Source organism: Giraffa tippelskirchi, chromosome 8, assembly GCF_054371585.1.
Source record: "Giraffa tippelskirchi isolate mGirTip1 chromosome 8, T2T-mGirTip1v1.2.pri, whole genome shotgun sequence".
Lineage (NCBI taxonomy): Eukaryota > Metazoa > Chordata > Mammalia > Artiodactyla > Giraffidae > Giraffa > Giraffa tippelskirchi.
This window is the reverse complement of record NC_137282.1, coordinates 131256908-131278268: the sequence shown is the minus strand read 5'-3', so window position 1 is coordinate 131278268 and position 21361 is coordinate 131256908. Positions and strand designations below refer to the sequence as shown.

General features: G+C 47.9%; 1 long non-coding RNA gene across 1 annotated transcript; it reads left to right on the top strand.

The window, feature by feature from the left end:
- The first annotated feature begins 14002 nt into the window (after window positions 1-14002).
- Window positions 14003-18793, top strand: LOC145518631 (uncharacterized). Its single transcript, XR_014063049.1, has 2 exons — window positions 14003-15449; window positions 16407-18793. It is a non-coding gene; the product is annotated as an uncharacterized LOC145518631 (long non-coding RNA).
- The last annotated feature ends 2568 nt before the right edge of the window (window positions 18794-21361 follow it).

The window sequence follows — 21361 nt, the reverse complement described above, 5'->3', positions numbered from 1 at the left end:
CACACACACAGGTCTTGTTTGCTCATCTTGCATCAGATCAGATGGTTCTGTGTTGGATTATCTGAGCGTATCGTGTACCGTGCCTTTTCTCAAGTCCCTTACTGTGCAGGGTGTTCTTTGCCTAAAATGTTCATCAAGCACAGTCCTATGCCTCCTTCAAATCTCAGATCAATTAAACTTTCCTGGGGACCCTCAGACAGAACTGTCACCCCTCCCCTGTGCCCCAGGGCACTGGATGCCCACCTCCACTTTATGCCAATCACCCTGCAGTTCACAGCCTCAGGGATAGCACTACGGCCCTTCCATAGAACTGGGAAAGGAGTGAGGTGGCGGGTAGATCATCTTTGTTGAATAAACGAATGAATGAACACATGCACGTGTTACACCTTCCACACCTCTGCTCAAAACCCTGCAATGATTCCCCACTCCACTCAGAGGAAAATCCCAGGGTCTTTAGAGGACTGTGGGCCCCATCATACCTGCTCCACGAGCCCCTGAAGCCAACTCCTCCTCTCTCACTGGTATTCTCTCTACTCTAGCCACACTGGCCTCACTATTCACCATTTTTCTTGCATCCACAACAATAAATAAAATACACTGTTTTGCTTTTTTTTTTCCTTTGGCCTGCATGGCTTATAGGATCTTAGTTCCGCAAGCAGGGACGGAACCCAGGCTCCCTGCAGTGGAAGCATGGAGTCCTAACCACTGGGCAGCCAGGGAATTCTGTTTTGTACACTTTTATGAATGTCTTATAAGTAAAGATTTTGTGCAAATCCTTCTGCTATTCTCTTGATCAGCTTTATAATCCTCAAATTTGTTCATTCATTTTCACTCTTATATCGTATTTCAATGTATAAGTACACCTTATTTTTAAAGATATTCTCCTGCTGTTGCTTTTATTGGTGCGTTTTTATTTCCTGTCCAAACAGGGCCACCATGAACATTTTGTCCAGGTGTCCTGGGGCACATATTACCTGCAGGAAGGTCATAGGTGTGCACATCCTCCGCATGCCTTTTCACACTCGGTGCCTTTCCATATAAGCCTGGACCCTCTTCCTCACTGTCCTTCTCTTCTCTGCCAAACTTAAGACCAACTCATACCATGTCTTCTTTGAGAACCTTCCTCCCCAAGTCTCTACGCTAGAACTTTTTCTGAACTGCCACTGAAATACGCTCTGTGCTGTTCTCAGCCCATCAAGAATCAGTATTGTGGTTGGACCGGTCCTTCTGGGTCTTACTATGCTTGCAAGATGCCCTTCAGTGATAACCATCAGGAAGCTTTGAAAAAATAAGGATTTATTACTTACAGGACCTGGAAATTGCATCGCACACCTGTGCCACACAGTGAGGTCATGGGAGGGGCAGGGGGTAGAGAACACCCATGGGGCCTGACGTTTGGCTTCTACTGGGGTTGAGGGTGGGGGCCTAGGGTTTTGCAGGCACACTATTAGTGAATGTAAAGTTTAAGAGCAGGAATCTAAAGCACAGGAAGAGGAAAAACAAGTGGCCCAAATGGTCAGTTATCAAAATCAACCAAGATCTCAAAAACACACAAGTGTCTCAGTGCAGGGAGGAGGCCAGGCTCTTTATGTAGTTGTGAGGCTGGCTGTTTATTTGAGATCACCATCTTTGAAGTGGATGCCTCTTTGAAGAGGATGTCTCAGCAATCAAAGCTTGAGTCAGGCACTTGCTTTCCAAAAAAGAAAAAAAAAAAAAAAACTTAGGGTTTACACTGCAAATACCTCTTACTCGGAACATTAATGATAGCGATGCCTTTCTCAAGCACCTCTGCCGGACTACGGTAAACCCTGCTCCCCTCTGTGATACATGCTGATCAGCACCTGAGACTGCCTGAGCCCATCTGCCTGGGAGGCTACCTTCTGGTTCTGCTTGCTGAGTTACACACTTACCAGGCGTTGGTTGTGTTTGCTCCCAAGCCCACTTAGGCTAATTCTACTTGTTAAGTAGTTATAGGAATTAATCAAGTGTGAAAGCTTTTTGTTGAAAGCTTCAGAAAGACATACCAAGAAGCTGATGCATGGAGTTTGAATGAGCTGACTTTAATGAAATGCTGTTATCTAGTCATATCTATGTTCCACCACCACAAGAGTGAACTTGAAGGCAGAGACTCATCTTTCCGCCTTGAGTTCCAGCCCAAGGCCCATGACAGAGTAGGAGTAGACAAATGTAGGTTGATCAAAAAATAAATGAAGAAATAAATGTTGAAATTTTAAAAGGGAAAACAAGGCTCCCTACACATAAGTCATGAAGACAAACTGCTGGGAAATTAGGTGTGGGTGAAGCAACTATAGATTAGAAAAAGACCAATATAAGTCTGGAAGGATTCTGCACTTGGATTGCTTTAACAGGGGTCCTTAAATTCTTGCTCCAATGGAAAGAGAAAGAAACTGGCAAAATCATAGTCTTCATGTGGTGGATGTTGTTTCTGCATGAAAGACGAGGTGGAACATCAGCCAACAGTCCCACACTCTGAGAAAAGGGCTTGGCTTCCCTACTGAATTAGAGGAGAGTTAGTACATTCATATGTTTTAAGATTAAAAAGGAAGTGTGTTGGTTGGTTTTAGCAGGAAAAAAATGGCATGCTTAAATGAGAAGCTTTGAAGAGAGTTTAGTAAAAGGACTGTTTATAAAACTGTGAGCAGAAATTAGGGAAACCACAAAGGAGAGAGCCACAGGTTAGGGGAACCCAGGATTCCTCTGATAGCAGCTGAGTTTGGGGTTAAGAAAAGGGAGCTGGGGAATAATACTGTCAACAGAAAAAAATGCACAGCATGAGTTGCCACTTAAGTGTTATTTGGGGCAAAATGAGGACTGCACCCTGGAGGGCAGAACCTCAGATAGCTCTGAGAAGCTGCTCCAAGGAGGCAGGGGGAAGACTGGTGTATATGTGATTTTGGTGAAGGGGGAGGATATGCAATTAACCACATTATTTTTTGCAGGAAGTTTCTGCTAGTCATAAGGACCAGTTGTCACCATGAAGGATTTTAGTGTTTTCTAGGTATGAGAAGGTACAAGAATTGGGCCCATAAAATCAGCTCCTATAATCTAACAATCTGAAGACTTGTTCTGCCAGTTCCCCCACCACCCCAAACACACAGTGCCTCATTTCTGCTCTCTACTCTGAACTGCTTTTAGGGGGTTGTCATGAACTCCTTATTGCAACATTCAGACTCAAATTGAAGAGAGTAGGGAAAACCCCTAGGCCATTCAGGTATGACCTAAATCAAATCCTTTACGATTACACAGTGGAAGTGACAAATAGATTCAAGGATTAGATCTGATAGAGTGCCTGAAGAATGATGGACAGAAGATCGTAACATTGTACAGGAGGTGGTAATCAAAACCATCCCCAAGGAAAGAAAAAGGCAAAAAGTTGTCTGAGGAAGCCTTACAAATAGCTGAGAAAAGAAAAGAAGCAAAAGCAAAGGAGAAAAGGGAAGATATACCCATTTGAATGCAGTTTCAAAGGATAGCAAGGAGAGATAAGAAAGCCTTCCTCAGTGATCAGTGCAAAGAAATAGAGGAAAACAACAGAATGGGAAAGACTAGAGATCTCTTCAAGAAAATTAGAGATACCAAGGGAACATTTCATGCAAAGATGGGCACAGTAAAGGACAGAAATGGTATGTACCTAACAGAAGCAGAAGATATTAAGAAGAGAATACACAGAAAAATACACAGAAGAACTGTACAAAAAAGATCTTCATGACCCAGATAACCACAATGGTGTGATCACTCACTTAGAGCCAGACATCCTGGAATGCAAAGTCAAGTGTGCCTTAGGAAGCATCACTATGAATAAAGCTAGTGGAGTTGATAGAATTCCAGCTGAGATATTTTAAATCCTAAAATTGCTGCTGCTAAAGTGCTGCACTCAATATGTCAGTGAATTTGGAAAACTCAGCAGTGGCCACAGGACTGGAAAAGGTCAGTTTTCATTTCAATCCCAAAGAAGGGCAATGCAAAAGAGTGCTCAAATTACTGCACAATTCCACTCATCTTACACACTAGCAAAGTAATACTCAAAATTCTCCAAGCTAGGCTTCAACAGTACATGAACTGAGAACTTCCAGATGTTCAAAGTGGATTTAGAAAAAGCAGAGGAACCAGAGATCAGACTGCCAACATTCACTGGATCATAGAAAAAGCAAGAGAATTTCAGAAAAACATCTGCTTTATTGACTACTCCAAAGCCTTTGACTGTATGGATCACAACAAACTGGAAAATTCCTAAAGAGATGGGAATATCAGACCACCTTACCTGCCTTCTGTGAAACCTGTATGCAGGTCAAGAAGCAACAGTTAGCACCACACATGGAACAACAGACTGGTTCCAAATTGGGTGAGGAGTACATCAAGGCTGTATATTGTCACCCTGCTATTTAACTTATATGTACATCATGCAAAATGCTGGTCTGGATGAAGCACAAACTGGAATCAAGATTGCTGGGAGAAATACCAGTAACTTCAGATATACAGATGACACCATCCTTATGGCAGAAAGTGAAGAGGAACTAAAGAGTCTCTTGATGAAAGTGAAAGAGGAGAGTGAAAAAGCTGGCTTAAAGCTCAACATTCAAAAAACTAAGATCACGGTATCTGGTCCCATCATTTCATGGTAGATAGATGCGGAAACAACGGAAACAGTGAGAGATTTTATTTTCTTGGACTCCAAAATCACTGCAGATGGTGACTGCAGCCATGCTTGCTCCTTGGAAGAAAAGCTATGACCAACCTAGACAGCATAGTAAAAATCAGAGACATTACTTTGCCAACGAAGTTCTGTCTAGTTAAAGATATGGTTTTTCCAGTAGTCATGTATGGATGTGGGAGTTGAACCATAAAGAAAGCTGAGTGTGACGAATTGATGCTTTTGAACTGTGGTGTTGCAGAAGACTCTTGAGAGTCCCTTGGACTGCAAGGAGATCCAACCAGTCAATTCTAAAGAAAATCAATCTTGAATATTCATTGGTAGGACTGATGCTGAAGCTGAAACTTCAATACTTTGGCCACATGATACAAAGAACTGAGTCATTAGAAAAGACCCTGATGGTGGGAAAGATTGAAGGCAGGAGGAGAAGGGGACGACAGAGGACGAGATGGTTGGATGGCATCACTGACCCAACGGACGTGAGTTTGAACAAGCTCTGGGAGTTGGTGAAGGACAGGGAAGCCTGGTGCGCAGTAGTCCTTGGGGTCGCAAAGAGTCAGACATGACTGAGTGAACAACATCAACAGCAATACATGGTTTCATCCTTGTAGAGGTAGATGGCAAGTGCCAACACCAAATAGCAAGTGCCAATTTGTTGTTAACAATACCTGGTTTCTCATTCCTCTCTCCCTCCTGTTGCCTGCCAGTGTCTCCTATTGGCCAAACCCAGTAGAGAGAAAAAAGGCAAAGGAACCCAGTGATATAGTTTATGCAGGTAAAACTCCTAGGGTGGGCAGCAGGTGGAGAATGGAGAACAGTGGATTGGAGATCAAATGGAAGACATTTAGTATAGTATCATTTTTTTAAAACGTATTTCTCTCCTTTGACATTTTTAATTTGTTGGCACAGGATGACTCCCAGTCTTGCCAGATTGGAGGGCTTCTACTTTAATTGTTTACATATTTATCACCTATGCTAGACGGTGAATACCTTGAGGCAGGGATCCTGTTCTGGGTATCTTTGGATTTCCAAGCCTGGCCCAGGGCTTGACATGTAGAAGAGGCTCAATTATTCACTGAATACCTGCTTGTGACACTGTAAGAAAAATTATTTGTCAAAAAATCAGTCATCTGCATGCTTATTCATTCAACAAATGTTTATTGAGTGACTAATATATGCCAGGTACTGCTGTAAACAAAGAAGACACAAGGCTACAGCCTAGAGGGGAAGGCAGTTAACAAATTCTTTTACTCATCCAACAAACATTGTTTGACCAGCTATGTGCTATGCACTGTTAAGCCATGAACAAGATAGGTCTCTGCCCTTGTTGAACTTCTGTTTGAATGGGCACGTGCTGTCCTTGGGCTTCCCTGATAGCTCAGTTGGTAAAAGAATCCACCTGCAATTCAGGAGACTCCAGTTCGATTCCTGGGTCAGGAAGATCTGCTGGAGAAAGGATAGGCTACTCACTCCAGTATTCTTGGGCTTCCCTTGTGGCTCAGCTGGTAAAGAATCTGCCTGCAATGTGGAAGACCTGGGTTCAATCCCTGCGCTGGGAAGATCCCCTGGAGAAGGGATCCCCCACTCCAGTATTCTGGCCTAGAAAATGCTGTGGACTATATAGTCTAGGGGTTTGCAAAGAGTAGGACATGTGCTGTCCTTAAGTAACCATCATTAAACCTGGAGGGAAGCGAATGGACATTGCTTTTTAAAAAGTTACTGAGGTCCATGGCTTCAGATAGATGAAAGGCAAGCAGGATGCCATTTTAGGTCATGGAAAGACAATCCCTGGGGCTGGAGGAAAGCCAGAGCTTGGGGAGAATGTCCTTACAGGGCAGGGGTGTCCTTGTTAAGTACATCTGATCCCCTGGTGTTAGATGGTTGGGATGGATTCCAAGTAAGAAGATCTGAGCTCTTCATACTTCTCCCATAGCAGGGCTTTACATGGAAGGTCTTCAATTAATTTCTGTGGAATTAAGTAGACTCTTACCAGCCTTTTACCAAGATATAGGCTCCGTAGAAGCTGGGCTTGGACGAGGAAGGGCTAGCTGGCAGCTTGGGGGAGCCGTGGCAGGGGAAGGGGGATAGCATTGCCTTGTTTAGATGCCTGGGATTATTTTAGAGCCATGTGTCACTTGGCTCTGTATGCTTGAGCCAGTCTTTTCTTGGAAGCTAGAGGGGATCAAACGTAGCTCATCATATTAACACTCCCCAACTCCTACCCTCCTGAGCTTTGGGAGTTTAAATTCCTCTGTTGTATAAACATCAAATTTCCGGGGAAATGGTGTTTCTCAGGGGATGAAAAGCTGGACTATCATGTCACATCCCTCCCATCTTAGTGTGAGGCTCTTGGAATCAGCTGAGTGCAAGAAGCTCATAGGGTCCCTTTCAGTGTGGCCACTGCCCTTTTGAGAACATTTCTGCCTCCCAGGACTTTGGCCGTCGTGGATAGGTTGCCCCCTCTAACTAGGCATCCTTGGCCATCAAAGGAGCAGCTGTGAATCAGCAGGACTGGCCGAGACAGCTGCTTACCTAGTGGGTCTTTGCAGGCTCCAGGGGAGGGATTTTCTCCCCTATGCATGTCCCAAAATATCTCCTCTATCAGGCTCTTGATGTCTGGGATTGCTTTCCTGTGGACAAAGCCTTCCATTCCACAATGAAGGCCCCCGAAATAGAAGTGCATGCACTTGTATTTGGCATTGCCCACAACAAGCTGTTCTTGGCTACGCGTTCCTGCTCGTGCTGATCCCTCTGCCAGGAATACCCTCCCCGCGCCCTCATTTCCCTTGCCCTGATCCTCTAAGAGGCAGTTCAAACGTTTCTTGCCCTAGGGGACGTTGTAATTGGTTTCTCTAGATGACAAGAAACAGACTTACTCAGACTTGTTCAAACACAGGCTGGTGGGGGTTGGGTGTGGCAAGGATAAAAGCAGAAGTGATAAGGAGGATTGGACTCCTGGACCTCCAAGAGGAGGAGACCTAACTCCTACAGTCTGTCTGCTCCACACAGACTGGCTGTAAGTGCTTGAGCGTAGGGACTATACTTTATCTTTGTTGGAAACCTCAGACCTAGCACGGAGCCCAGTACGTAGGATGTACCCAATAGTTTTTTTTTTTTTGGATGGGGAGGGTAGGTTGTTTTTTTTTTTTTTTTTTGATGTGGACCATTTTTAAAGTCTTTGTTGAATTTGTTACAACATTGCTTCTGTTTTATGTTTTGGTTTTTTTGGCTGCAAGGCCTGTGGGATCTTAGCTCTCCAACTAGGGATGGAACCCACAGCCCCTGCATTGCAAGAGTGGAATCTTAGCCACTAGATCACCAGGGAAGTCCCCCCATAGTTGTTTTTGAATAAATGAATGAACAAATAAATGAATCCTAAGTATGGGCTTCCCAGGTGGCTCAGTGGATAAAGAATCTGCCTGCAATGCAGGAGACACTGGTTTGACCCCTGGGTTAGGAAGATCCCCTGGAGGAGGGCATGGCAACCCACTCTAGTATTCTTGCTTGAAGAATCCTGTGGACAGAGGAGCCTGAAGGGCTACAGCCCATGGGGTCGCAGAGTCTAACAGGACTGAAGTGACTGAGCACACATGGGCAGAAGATGTTGGCTTTGTTTTCAAGGTACTTATGGTCTAGTTGGGGAACTAATCAATGAAATGAAATAATACTAAGAAACAGTGCAAAACAATGGTTAAGACATGACCCAAAGCTTGCAAGATGAATACAACAAAGATGCCTTAGGGGCAAGGAGATTTAGTTAGCAAGTAGCCCTGAGAAAGGGTTTAATTCACACTAGCATGTCACTGACTGGTGCTAGACTTTTTCTGAGTGCAGATTTTTCTTCGATGGAGAACATTAAGAGTGAACATTGAACTAGTGTACAATGTTTCATATTCGGCTCCACAAAGGATGCCCAGGGATGGTGCTAGAAAAGGCAGGAGGTGCACAGACCCAAATCTCAGGCAGAGATAAATCTCAGGCAAACTTGAAAGTTGGCTGAAGACTGACTTCCAACATTGGAGTGCATTAGATGATACCATCTGGACTCCCTTGCGGCCCTTGAGCAACAGTGGGTGGTGGATCAGTGATCCCCGTTGGTCTGATTGGATTGGTGGATCCAACAGAAAGACCAGGACTGTGTCCTGTGTCTGCTGAGTTACTGCCAGCTGCTCAGTTTAGTTCAGTTGCTCAGTCGTGTCTGACTCTTTGTGACCCCATGGACTGCAGCACGCCAGGCTTGCCAGCTGCTGGTAGTGAATAAATGGGAAGTCCCCTGGGTGGCCTTCAGGACTCCACAGTGAACCAAGAGAGTTACCCTGATGCTTCCTAGTTTTACAGACTTAAATCAAAAGCCAAGAAGAAAGAGGTCTTTGTAGCTCTCTGTTTTGGAGACAGGCCCCTGGGGTGAGTCCAGTACCATTCCCTCTTCTGTTTGGATGGGTTTCTCTGAAACTTCTCACCAAATGTGTTGCACTTGGACAGGCTCTGCCAACTTGCCAAGGATAAGCAGTGAACAGTTGGGGGAGATTCCTAAGGTCTTTCTCCCATGAGGTTTACTGTCTCTTCCATGTATATGGACCTTCATCTTTTATTTTTTAAATAAAATTTTGTTTATTTGGCTGTTCTGAGTCTTAGTTTCGGCATTCAGGATCTAGTGTCCTGACCAGGATTGAACCTAGGCCCCCCTGCATTAGGAGCACACAGTCTTAGCCACTGGACCACCAGGAAAGTCCCATAGACCGTCGTCTATTCTTGTCCTTGAAATGGAGTAAGTAGCAACCTAACTGAACCCACTAAGCCCAAACCCCTCAGAGAGAAAAAACAGCCTCAGAAAAATTCATCTTTCTCCATATTCGTGCAGGACCTTGTGTTGACCTGCTGCCCCACGTAAACTCGCACTCTTTGCGCGTGTGCGCATTTCACTGATTAGTCAGTCCCTCATGGAGGGCTTATCAGGCGTGGGCAGTGTTCTGGGCATTAAAGAGTGTGGGTTGGGCTACAGGTAAAAGAATGCTCACCTGATAGTGGCTTAAACTAAACAGACATTCATTATCTGATGAAATAAGAAAAAGTCCAGGGGTCTCCTGGGGTCTCCAGAAGCTGCCAGCTTATCAGCACAGCCGTGTCACCAAGGACCCAGGCTCTTGCCACCCTCCTGCTCTGCTGTTCTTGATGCGTCAGTGATATCACCCATGAGATGGCGATGGCTTTCCAGCCCCCTGACAACATTCTGATGTCCAGAGACAGAAGTAAGGCAGGTCAAGGGCCTTCACTTCTCACTCTCTCTTTTTTGGATGTTAAGAGCAGGTTTATTCATAATTGCTAAAAACTCGGAAGCAAAAATTGATCTTCGGTAAATGAAAGGATAAGCAAACTGTAGTACATTTGGACAACAGAATATTACCCAGTGAATATAAGCAGGAAGACGCAGAGAAAAAAGGGGTGATGCATTCAGTTTTGGCCATATTGGGCCTGGGGGCAGCAGGAGATGTTAGCAGATGATAATATCTGCTAATATCGCCAATGCACAAAGTTTGAAGCTCAGGAAAGATACCTGGGCTGAAGATAGCAGATTCAGGAGTGATCAACACAGAGGAAGCAGAGAAATACTTGAGGGAGACAAAATCATCTCAGGAAAACAGACATGGGAGCCAGGGACAGAGCTGCAGCCCTGAGCATCGGTGGACTGCCATTTTCTGCTTCGTTTGGGCACTTTGTTGGGCTGGATGAGGGCTCAGGCATTGTCACCAGGCAGGGATTTTCTTTGATGATCACACTTGCAGAGACAGTTTAACACGTACCCTGATGTGTGGATTTCAGCATGTCCCCTAGGTTACTCAAATTTGCAAGACCTGATGTAGAGTGACAAGAAAAGGGCTGAAGATGGAGCCCTGTGGAGCCCCAACATTTAGGGACCAGTGGAGACAGAGAGAAGCTTGAGAGGGAGACTGAAAAAGAACATGGGAGAGGGAGGAGGGGACACACAAGAACATCCCAGGACTCAGAAGAGGTCATGGAACTCAGTTTGTGTTGAAGGCATGTTACATATCTCTCTTCTGTCCCAGCAGAGTGCCACCGCCACGTATATGGTATAGACCTACTTCTCCACATTAAATTAAAAGTAAGAGTCAGGCATTCAGAGTGGAGAGGATGGGGAAGCACGTTATCTTCCTGTCATGCCCTGTGGGTGGTGTTAAAACATCACAGGCTCTGTAACCATAGAGCTGGGGTTGAGGTCTGGCTAGCTGTGTGACAACGGGCAGCTTACTCAGTGACTCTGGGCCTCAGTTATTTTGTCTGTGAGACAGAGGCTCTAATACCTAATCCAGGGATGTGTGGTGGAGTCAGTGGCTTACTGTGTGCTCACAGGAAGCAAGTGCTCAGTAAGTGGCACCCAGTATGGACCCCCAGGCTCTCATTCAGTACCCACCACATGACTGGAGCTCAAATGTCATGTTTTGAATAAAAATGAGAACATAATTTTGCTGGTAGGGAAAAAAAAAGCAAACAAACTTAGAGCAGCATAGGGTTGCCAAGAGCTAAGGAAGTGAGTTAGCACTAGGATATAAAAGATAAGCAGATCACATCCGCAAGGGAGCAGTTTTAGAAAGAAGCTAGCAAACGGACTCTCAGTAAAACAGCAGGCTGGCTGCAAGAGGCATGTTATTATGGAGAGATCCAGAATGGGTGAAGAAATCAGTAAGAACATGCTCCAAGTCTAGGTTCTTCTATGCGTTTGCAATTTCCAGTTTTTCTGGAGTCTGCTTCCTTGAGCATCCTGCTGCTTTTAGATGGTTGCCATGGTGGAAAGAACACAGCTACTGGAGTCTGGGAATTTCAGGTTCCAGCCTCAGTTCTATCACTTTCCCACCTGTGTGATCTTATAAAAGTTACTTAACCTCTCCGTGCCTCAGTTTCCTCATCTGTAAAGCAAGGCTAACCCACTCCAATTGGTGACTCTGTGGAGTAAATGAGATCAGAGTATGTAACGCATAGCACTCAGCACTTAACAGGTGAAAACTTAGTATTTTTTACTTGTTTTCCCTTTCATCTTAAGTAAGGTGGATTCTACTGCTCTCAAGTAGAGGGGTGTCAGCTTCCCAGGTGGCTCAGTGGTAAAGAGTTTGTCTGCAGGGCAGGAGACATGGGTTTGATCTCTGGGTTGGGAAGATCCCCTGGAGGAGGGCATGGCAACCCACTTCAGTATTCTTACCTGGAGAATCCCATAGATAAAGGAGCCTGGCCGGCTACAGTCCATGGGGTCACAGAGTTGGACATGACTGAGCATGCACACTCAGAGGGGCTTGAAGGTGTGTCTTGACCAGTCAAAGGAGCCCACTGTAAGGAAAGGAGGATGTGGAAGGCGCTTGTCTTCTGTCCTAGGGCTGAGAGAAGGAGGCCCAAGCTCTGGGGGAGGGAAAGGCATGAGGAACTCTCCGCCCCCTGCCTGCCGCCGCCACCCTCCACCCCAAGGTAGTGGTGACCACTGGCAACTAGTGGCCCCAGTGAGCCTGTGAAACTGGCACCTTACCTCTCCATCTCTAAAGCAAAGTTGTAATTCAGCCTCCGCCCCCAGCTTCCCCCCATGCCGCTGCTGTACCTCAGGGACTGGGGCTGGGAGGAGCCCTGAGTCTCCAGGGTATCAGGGCTCCATAGCACCTCCTCTGCTGCCTCCTAGAGGGCGTTTCCAGGATGGCCCCCTGGCCAAGCCCTCCTCCAGAGGCACAAATGGCCTTGGCCTCTCTCGCGCCCCCTGGTGCTGAGGTCAATCCTAGAGCCTGGGGGTCTGGAGGGAAATCTCTCAAGGGGCTCCTCCCTTCTGCTCCCCCCCAAGTATATCTGTAGCTCACAATGTAGAACACTCAGCAGTTCTCAAAAACTTTCCCCTACTGTAATGCAGGCAGGGAGGAGGGGCGTGAAGGCACAGAGAAGTGACCTGTGTAAGATGGCAGGGCTAGCAAATGGTGGGACTGAGACCAGAACCTGGGAACTCCCAGTCCAGAGCCATTCTGTGCTCTGATGTACTGAAGGCCTATGTCCCATCCCTCTGGCTTGATATTACAGGGTGGTTTGCTGGTGGTTCGTGTGGATATGAACTTCCTCATAGTCCTCTGTGGCTCAGCTGGTAAAGAACCCACCTGCCTGTGCAGGAGACACGGGTTTAGATCCCTGAGTTGGGAAGATCTCCTGGAGAAGTGAATGGCAGCTCACTCCCAGTATTCTTGCCTGGGAAATCCCACGGACAGAGGAGCCTAGTGGGCTAGTCCATGGGGTTACAAAGAATCGGACACGCCTGAGCACAGGCATGTATGCAGGAGCCTTACTCAGGTTTTGGTGTTGCGGGGTGAATCTGTGTCCCTTCTCCCCTATCTTTCCTCCCCCACATTCACTGTTTCCTTGAGTCCTGAAAGAGTGTCTGTAGGTCCGAACCCCATGTTCACCCCGTTATTCCCCTGCATGCCTCTGTCTGATACTCAAACTCCAGGAAATGAAGCTGTTTCCCAACCCATTTAATGGCATTGCCTGGAGTCCAAGGGCGCTTCACTTTCAGGGGACTTATTGTTGTACCCTTGCATGCAGACACCCTTCTCCCCTCTAACTGCATCTGCCGCAGCCCCAGCCTGGCTCCAGTGGCAGCCTGAGACTGTGTCTGGTGCATCCATTACAGAGCAGGCAGAAGTCACTAGCACTGATTGAAATTCTCAGGTAGAGCGAGTCTGGGTGACATTTGAAGAGGGGAATTTAATTCGATAGTTTATATTCCACTTAGGTTGTCCTCTACCTGACTGCTGGTAAACAGCTGTTAACTGCCACAGCTGTCTGGCGGCAGAGAGGAAATACAGTCTGGGGAGTAAAATGGTGATGGTGGGCATGATGTCAAGAAGACAGACCTCCCGGGGGAATCGGATGAGGTGGCCTGCTGAGTAAGTGTGGCTGGGCCCTGGGCGCAGGGGACCCCATTCATTTCTTCCTTCCTGAGCCCCAGCTGTCAAGTGATGGGCTCAGAATAAACGATGTTCTGGCTGCCTCCTGCTCTGAACTTCGCACTCTCAGAGGGAGCTCAGTTGTGTAATGGAGAGGACCAAGAATTTGGAATTGGAAGGTTGGGGTTCAATTCAGTCTTGGCTCTTATTTCCTGCAAAACTGTGGCTGGGCCAGTCAGTCAGCCCTCTCTGAATCTCTGAGGCTGAAGCAGCAATCCTCACCAGCTGTCTCCCTCCAAGGTGTGGTGAGGTCAGAGAGGATGTGGGAGACAGTGCCTTGTGACCTGGAAGGCCTGGGAGGTGTCGCCCCTGTTACCAGGACAGAGGAGCCCACAGCCTGCTTCTCACTGGTCCCTTATCACCCAAGGGCTAAAGCTGGGCAGGACCTCAGTAAGCCGAGTGAGCTGTTAGCCTAGGATTTGAGAGATGCTTAGACTGTCCACAGCTGACCTCCGCAGCTAAGCTCATCTGCAGAAGATAACTGTCAAAGCATGTTAGTAGGTTGCCTTGAAGGGATAACAGCCCCCAACACCCAGGCTTCCTTCTCCTGGCCATTGGTCAGTACACTATCACTTGAGGAAGGAGAGAGTAGACCTTTGGTGGGAGTGGGACCTAGGATAGACACAATGTCATTGTGACGATCCTCAGTTAATTCTCCTGTGACCCGGGCACCACGCTGGGCAAGGGACAGGGCAGCCATCCTCTCGTCTCTTCATTTATTCCTCCGTCCATTTAGCAGGCACAGAAATAGCATCAGCTATGTCAGAAGTGTGGACAGGGAAGCAGTGACATGGTGCACGCTTGGGAGCTTTACGTCCGGTTGAGGGGACACATACACTCCAAGGATCTGAACCTCCAAGTCAAGCTTAGAAGCTCCTCCTCACCCACAAGCAGGGCTGACCAGCATTTCAGCAACCTTGCCATGATCCATATGCTGCTCACGCCTTTAAGACAACATATACTTGTAAAAAAACAACAAATAATGTGATCTGTCTAATACAGCTATCTAGTTCAATGCCATATAATTATCTCATGCTTATCACTGTCATGGGTATATTGTCTTTCTTCCATAACGGCAGCCCATATGTTGACAAGGCCTCTGGTTACTCTTGAGAAGTGTCATGTTGGCTAAATATGCAAAGACAGAGGAGGAGAGCATGTAGACAGCCTCGCTCACTCTCGTCCAGAGGATGTTCTGCAGTATTTGACCTGAAAGAGTGACATGATTTGTCCAGCACTGCCCACGGGGGACTCCATAAAATCTCCAAGCTGTTGCCACAATGAAGGGACTGTGCCAGCCTCAGTAGCCGATTGGGACTGAGGTGGGAGATGAGGGTATGAGATGGTCTACTCTGCTCCCCCACCCACCCACCCACTTCTTGCTGCCCTGACTCTGGTCCCTTTGTGTCCTGAGTGTCCTGTTTCATCTATATTACTACTCTTGCCCACTCATTGCCGTGAACTTTGACCTGATCCTTCCTTTGCCCACGCCCGCCCTGCTCCCAGCTCCCGGAAGCCCCCTGTGTCAGGTTGCTGGGCCTCCCACCCACCTGGTGAAAACCTGGGAGAAGCAAAAGTTTGTGTGATAGTGAGAAACCTCACATGAAGATGGCACTAAAGAAATTCTCATCACTCTGTGATCTGGGACAGGCAGAGTCTAGATGGGGAGCAATCACGAAGGGAGAGGATGAGAGCTGGAGTCAGAATATACAAAATACACGGACTTCCCTGGTGGGCCAGTGGCCAAGAATCTGCCTTCCAATGCAGGGGATGTGGGTTCAGTCCCTGGTTGGGTAAGTAAGATCCCACATGCCTCAGAGCAACTAAGCCTATATACTGCAACTACTGAGCCCGCCAGATAAATAAATATAAAAACTTAAAAAAGAATACATAAAATATAAACTCTTTCAATGAAAGACTCTGAACACTTCTTGGCACCCTACTGTACTGCTCTAACCTCAGCAACCACCCTCACACATTGGGATCATTGAACCAGCCCCCAGGCCCGCCTCCCCGATCCCCCTCATGCACCTCACAACTTGCATAACTCTGACCTCAGTCCACGGCATCCTCCCCTTTGCCTTTCTGCTCCACCTCCCTTCTGCTCCACCCATCAGGCCCATTGCAGCCCTGCCCCAGGCCCTTGGCCCCTTCAGTTCTGCTCCACTTCATTCAGGCTCCCGCTCAAATGTCACCTCCTCAGACTTTCTCTGAGCACTCCACTGAGAATCAGACCTCAGTGTTGAGAAAAGTCCTGGGCACATAATAGGTATTTAATGAACATCTGTTGAAAGAGTGGATATGGGAATGAGTGAACTGCAGGAGGCAGAGGGAGTGCAGAAGCAGTGGGCAGTGATCAGAGAACAGATTGTGGCACAACTGAGGACAGGAGCAGCGAGCATCTTTCTGACCATCTTCTTGGGACTGAGTGGGCAGTTGGGGTCAAGGAGGGGAGGTAGGAGAGGCAGAAAGTGGGGTGCCCAGGGCAGCCTGGCCCACTCTCCTGTTCTCCCCCCGGCCCTCCTAGCTGAGTTCCTTCTCGCTTCCCCACTTTCCCTTCATGCTTCTTTCCCTTTTGCCCCTCCAGTCCCTCTGCAGAACTAATGAATAATGATAGCCCCGTAATTAGACCAACATCAGCGCCTTCATTGTCCCAGACAGTCAGCACCCTGAATAAAGATCTGGCTCAGTGACCTCTCACTCCACACCCCTGCTCATGGCCTCGTTTGGTAAAGTGACTTGTTTTCTAGGATCCTGAAGAGTCGAAAGGAACCAGTTGGGATGTGCTGGGGACAAAGCTGGGGAAGCATGGAGCACCTGCCAGCGAGTGGCAGCCTGTTGAGGAGAAAGACTGAAAGGGGAGCTGGCACTGGGGTCCTGGGGTTGTCACTTCACCTCCCAGGTTCCAATTTTCTCCTCCATCAACCCTCAAAGAGCTGGAAAGATCAGTAGCTTTTCACACTACATTTGGAACACCCTGGGGAATGGATTCTACGTGGAACCAGGAGTGAAACCATGACCATCACCTGGCCGAGAGCTCTCTTCACTGGGGTCTGTGGACACCTGGGGGGTCCTGAGTGGGATGAAGGGCAGAGAGGGCCTAGCACCTCCCCTGCTTCAACCAAGGCAGCCCCCACTTTGTCTGTTTCATGCCCGGGATTGAATAATGATTAAGATTTCACTTGAAGAAAGGCTTCTCCACTAACCTTTGAGAAACCCTGAAGCAGATGGTCCCCAGATTCTCTTCCAGTTCTGACCCTTCTGGTCTTCATTTCCTTAAGAGCAGGAAGGCTCAGGTCCGCAAGCCTGACTTGCTTCTCCCAATGACTGGCAATCAGTAGGTGCTGCAGGTGGGTGCAGGGCGGTCAGGTGTCCTCAGGGACAGGGCTGGCCCAAGCTCTGCCCAGAGTAGGTGCCTGCTCATTGCCCACTGAGCCACCTGGGGAGTTAGGGCCACAGAGAGGCTGGAGCCTGAAACAGTGGGAGGAGGGTAACAAGGCTGCTGGGAGCCTGGGGCCGTTCTGCAGAGGGGCAAGTGGTTGGCTTGACTTGTGCCCCCTGGGAGAGGGTGACAGAAGCAATTAGCAAGAAGTCCTTGAGCGCCCCCACCCCACCACACCCTTCCCCAGCTCAGGGGCAGACAACTCCTGTGTCTGAGTGACAACTCATCCAAACGGGAATGAGTCCTTTATCTCATCTAGAGCCCCAGGAAGCATTCATTATCTCCTGGTCCCACTACTGGTGGTGTTGTTCAGTCACCCAGTTGTGTTTGACTCTTTGTGACCCCATGACCTGCAGCACGCCTGGCTTTCCTGTCCATCACTATCTCCTGGAGTTTGCTCAAACTTGTGTCTGTTGAGTCGATGATGCCATCCAATCATCTCATCCTCTGTCGTCCCCTTCTCCTCCTGCCTTCATTCTTTCCCAGCATCAGGGTCTTTTCCAATGAGCCGGCTTCGCATCAGGTGGCCAAAGTGCTGAAGCTTCTGCTTCAGCATCAGTCCTTCCAATGACTATTCAGGGTTGATTTCCTTTAGGATGGACTGGTTTGATCTCCTTAGAGCCTTTTCAAATCTCTGATGAGTTTACCCAGGCCTTGGCCTTGATGGGAGAGGGGCTGGAGCGCAAAGGCCAGCACCATAGCAGAAGCTGGCAGGGGAGCAGGTGCTGCCGGAAACCAAGAGGGAGAGACGGGGACAGAGGGTCCAGGGTAATCCTCATGGGGAAGAAAATCAAGCTCCACAGACAGAATAATGGGGAAAACGAGGCCTCGCTGAGGTGATGAGAACTTCAGAGCCACAAGTCCTACCCTCCTGTGAGTGCGGGATCGTAGGTGGTGTGCCTGTTTGGCTGCAAGTTACGGAAGCTGAGTCAAACTGGCTTAGACAATGAGGACATGGATTTGTTTCCCATAAAGTGCAGAGAAAAGTGGACTTTAGAGTCACCCCACTGTGAAAAAGCAAAGGCAAGATTCGAACCAGGGCTTGTAACAGGTCTGAGGGAGAAGCCTGGGAGCTCTCCTCAGCTTGAACTGAGCAGGACCTTAAAGGCCTTCCCAGGACAGGATTTCCTCCATATCCTCTACTTTAGCTCTTCTCTGAAGTACCCAGTATCTGATGCACATTTCCTGAGTTGTTTTGCAGATATGAAAAACCCCCACCAAATAGGAGATGTTAAGTACTTGATGACCACGAGGACATAGCCCCAGGCCTCCCGGAGTCTAAGGACTGATATTGTTCACCCTTGTGACACCACCCTGTTACCTCACCGGCAGCCAATCAGAGAACTGTGTACAAGCTGATCACCTGCAACCCGCCTTGCTCACCTGGCTTTTAAAAGTGCTTTGCTGAAGGGTTCTGCCAGTGCAGGGGACACGGGTTTGATCCCTGGTCCAGAAAGATCCCACATGCCTTGGAGCAGCTAAGCCTTTGTACCACAACTACTGAGCCCATGTAGAGTGTTCAACGAGAGAAGCCCCAGCGACGAGAAGCCACTTCAAGAAAGAAGTGGTTCTGCTTGCCTCTGCTTGCCACAACTAGAAAAAGGCCACGCAGCAACGAAGACCCAGCGCAGCCAAAACAAAACAAAAATTAACTAATAAATAAAAATAAATAGAAACAAACACAAACCCAAAAAAGTGCTTTGCTGAAACTCTTGGGAAATTTGGGGTTTTGAGTGCAAGAGTCACCCATCTCCTTGTCTCATTCTGCAGTAAACCTGTCTGTGCTCCAAACTCTGATATTTCTGTTTGGCCTCTTTGTACATCGGGCATATGGACTGAATTTGCTTTAACCCCTCCCAGCAAGCTCCTCCCTCTGGGCCTGGTGGGCCCAGTGCAGCATCTTAGGGGAGGTCAGGCTAGCTCCAGGTTGTGGGGGGTCCTGGTGGCCTGGCCACTAGGCTGCAAGGCTGGCCCAGAACAAGGGTGTCTTGGGGGATGTTCGGAGGGGAGAGCGGCTTTCACAGAGGTCTGGGGTGGGTGCAGAGACTCAGCCCTGAAGGGAAGCCTTGTCTGGAATTGGGAAGTTAATCTTCACAGAAGGGCAATCAGTTAATATATCCTTAACAACTCTTGGAATGAACAGAGGAGGAAACAGAGAGAAAGAACCATAAAGTAATTTGTCCAAGATTATTCAACTGCCAAGTAGCAGGCCTGGGATTTGAACCCTGGTCGGTACGGCAGCAACATTCAGTTTTCCACTTGTCTGGTGGGTGAGGGGCTCAAGGGAGGAGGCTGCTCGGTGGATGTGGGCCTCTTTGAGACTCACTCCAGATGCATTAGGCACCAAGGCTGCACGATTGACTGCATTGCTGGCCAGGTGGGAGTCTGTGCTGTGCCAGCTGCTTGTCTCCCCGCGGTGGACAGAGCTGGTGCGGGTGGCAGGAGCTACGAGAACCACTCTCTTTGTTTCAGTAAAGAGGTCTGCGCATTTTGTGAGCCCCTCAGCGTAACAGAGTCCTGGATCCAAGGGGTGTTTTCATTTCTCCACAGCCACGGTGATCCAGTTTCTGTTTAATTTTCATCCGAATACATCCTTTCCCTTCCTCAGGCTGCTTAAACAAGTGACGTCTGGTCTTCTGGGAGTTGTGGCATGCTGTTTTTGCTTACTTGATTTCTCAACACCTTTCTCCTGCCTAAAGACTTGCATGACAAGGATGTTTTAAAATTATATTACTGTGATTTTCCCTGCTCTTTTTCTCCCGCATAAAAGGAGCTATAATGTCTTTATTTGTGTATTCCCCCCACCTCTCTCACCTTGTGGGCTGCTCCTTGTCAAGTTACAACTGTCTCACACCCCCACGGGCTTAACTGGAACAGCAGGAGGTCGAGTCCCTGGGAAGGGGAAGAGTGGATCCCAAGAGCCCTCCGGTTTGACATGAGACACTAGAAAATATTTCAATATAAACAGAAGCCACCTCGCTGCTCTAACAGGAATACCTACAGCACAAACACGCTCTCCAATACAGAGAAAATGTGTGGAAAAACCCAACTTCTCAAGGGTAAATGATGCTTTCAGAAGAAAGCCGTTTACTGTTTACTGAATGCATTTTAAGGTTTTGCAGGGACATGATGCTTCTGCAGTTAGAATGTAAAAGAACAAATCCCCAGCAAGTTGCTGTCATAGGACTGTTTCGGATGCGGCCCAGAGCAGAGGGAGCCTAAACAGCTGTGAGTGTTTGGTGAGGGAGAAGGAGAGTCTGCGGTTATTTGTACCAAAGGTGCCCAAAGAACTTAGGATTTTAATGATTTTACTGTAGTAAAGAATGTATTGGGCTTCCCTGTTGACTCAGCGGTAAAGAATCCACCTGGGATGTGGAAGTCACAGGAGACGTGGGTTCGATTCCTGAGTGGGGAAGATCCCCTGGAGGAGGGCATGGCAACTCACACTCCAGTATTCTTGCCTGGAGAATCCCATGGATGGAGGAACCTGGTGGGCTACAGTCCATAGGGTCGCAAAGAGTCAGCCATGACTAAAGTGACTGAGCACACGCGCAAAGAATGTATTAGTTAGGGTATATGCTAGGCTGCTGTCACAAAGCCACCCTATGAATTCAGTGGGTTTATTTTTCTCTTATGTGATCATCCAGAGACATAGGTAGATGGTTCATAGTGGGTAGGTGGCACAGCGCTGTAAGGTCATCAAGGGTCCCAGACTCCTTCTGTAGGATATTGCCCTCATCCACATGGTCACTGCTGATTCATGGGCACTCTGTCCAGGTGAGAAAGGTGCATGAACACTTAAACATTTTAAGAGCAAGACCCAGAAGTTGTGGCATCCTTTCTCTTTAAATCCCCTTGGCAAGAACTTGGCCCCATAACTCCACGCAACCAGCTGCAAGGGAAACTGGGAAATGTGAATCAGTGGGAGGCCAAGTTAAAACACTGGGATCTTATTGCTAAAAGCAGGAGAGGAGAATGGATACCGAGGACTACGTAGCAGATTGGACCACCACCACCACTACCAAAAAAAATCATACAGATGATCCAGTTAGGGGCTTCCCTGGTAGCTCAGCGGTCAAGAATCCGCCTGCAATGCAAGAGCTGCAGGAAATGTGGTTTCAAACCCTTGATCGTGAAGATCCCCTGGAGGAGGGCATGGGAGCCCACTCCAGTATTCTTGCCTGGAGAATCCCAAGGACAGAGGAGTCTGGCGGGGTCTGCGTCCATGGGGTCGCAAAGAGTTGGACACGACTGAACCGAATT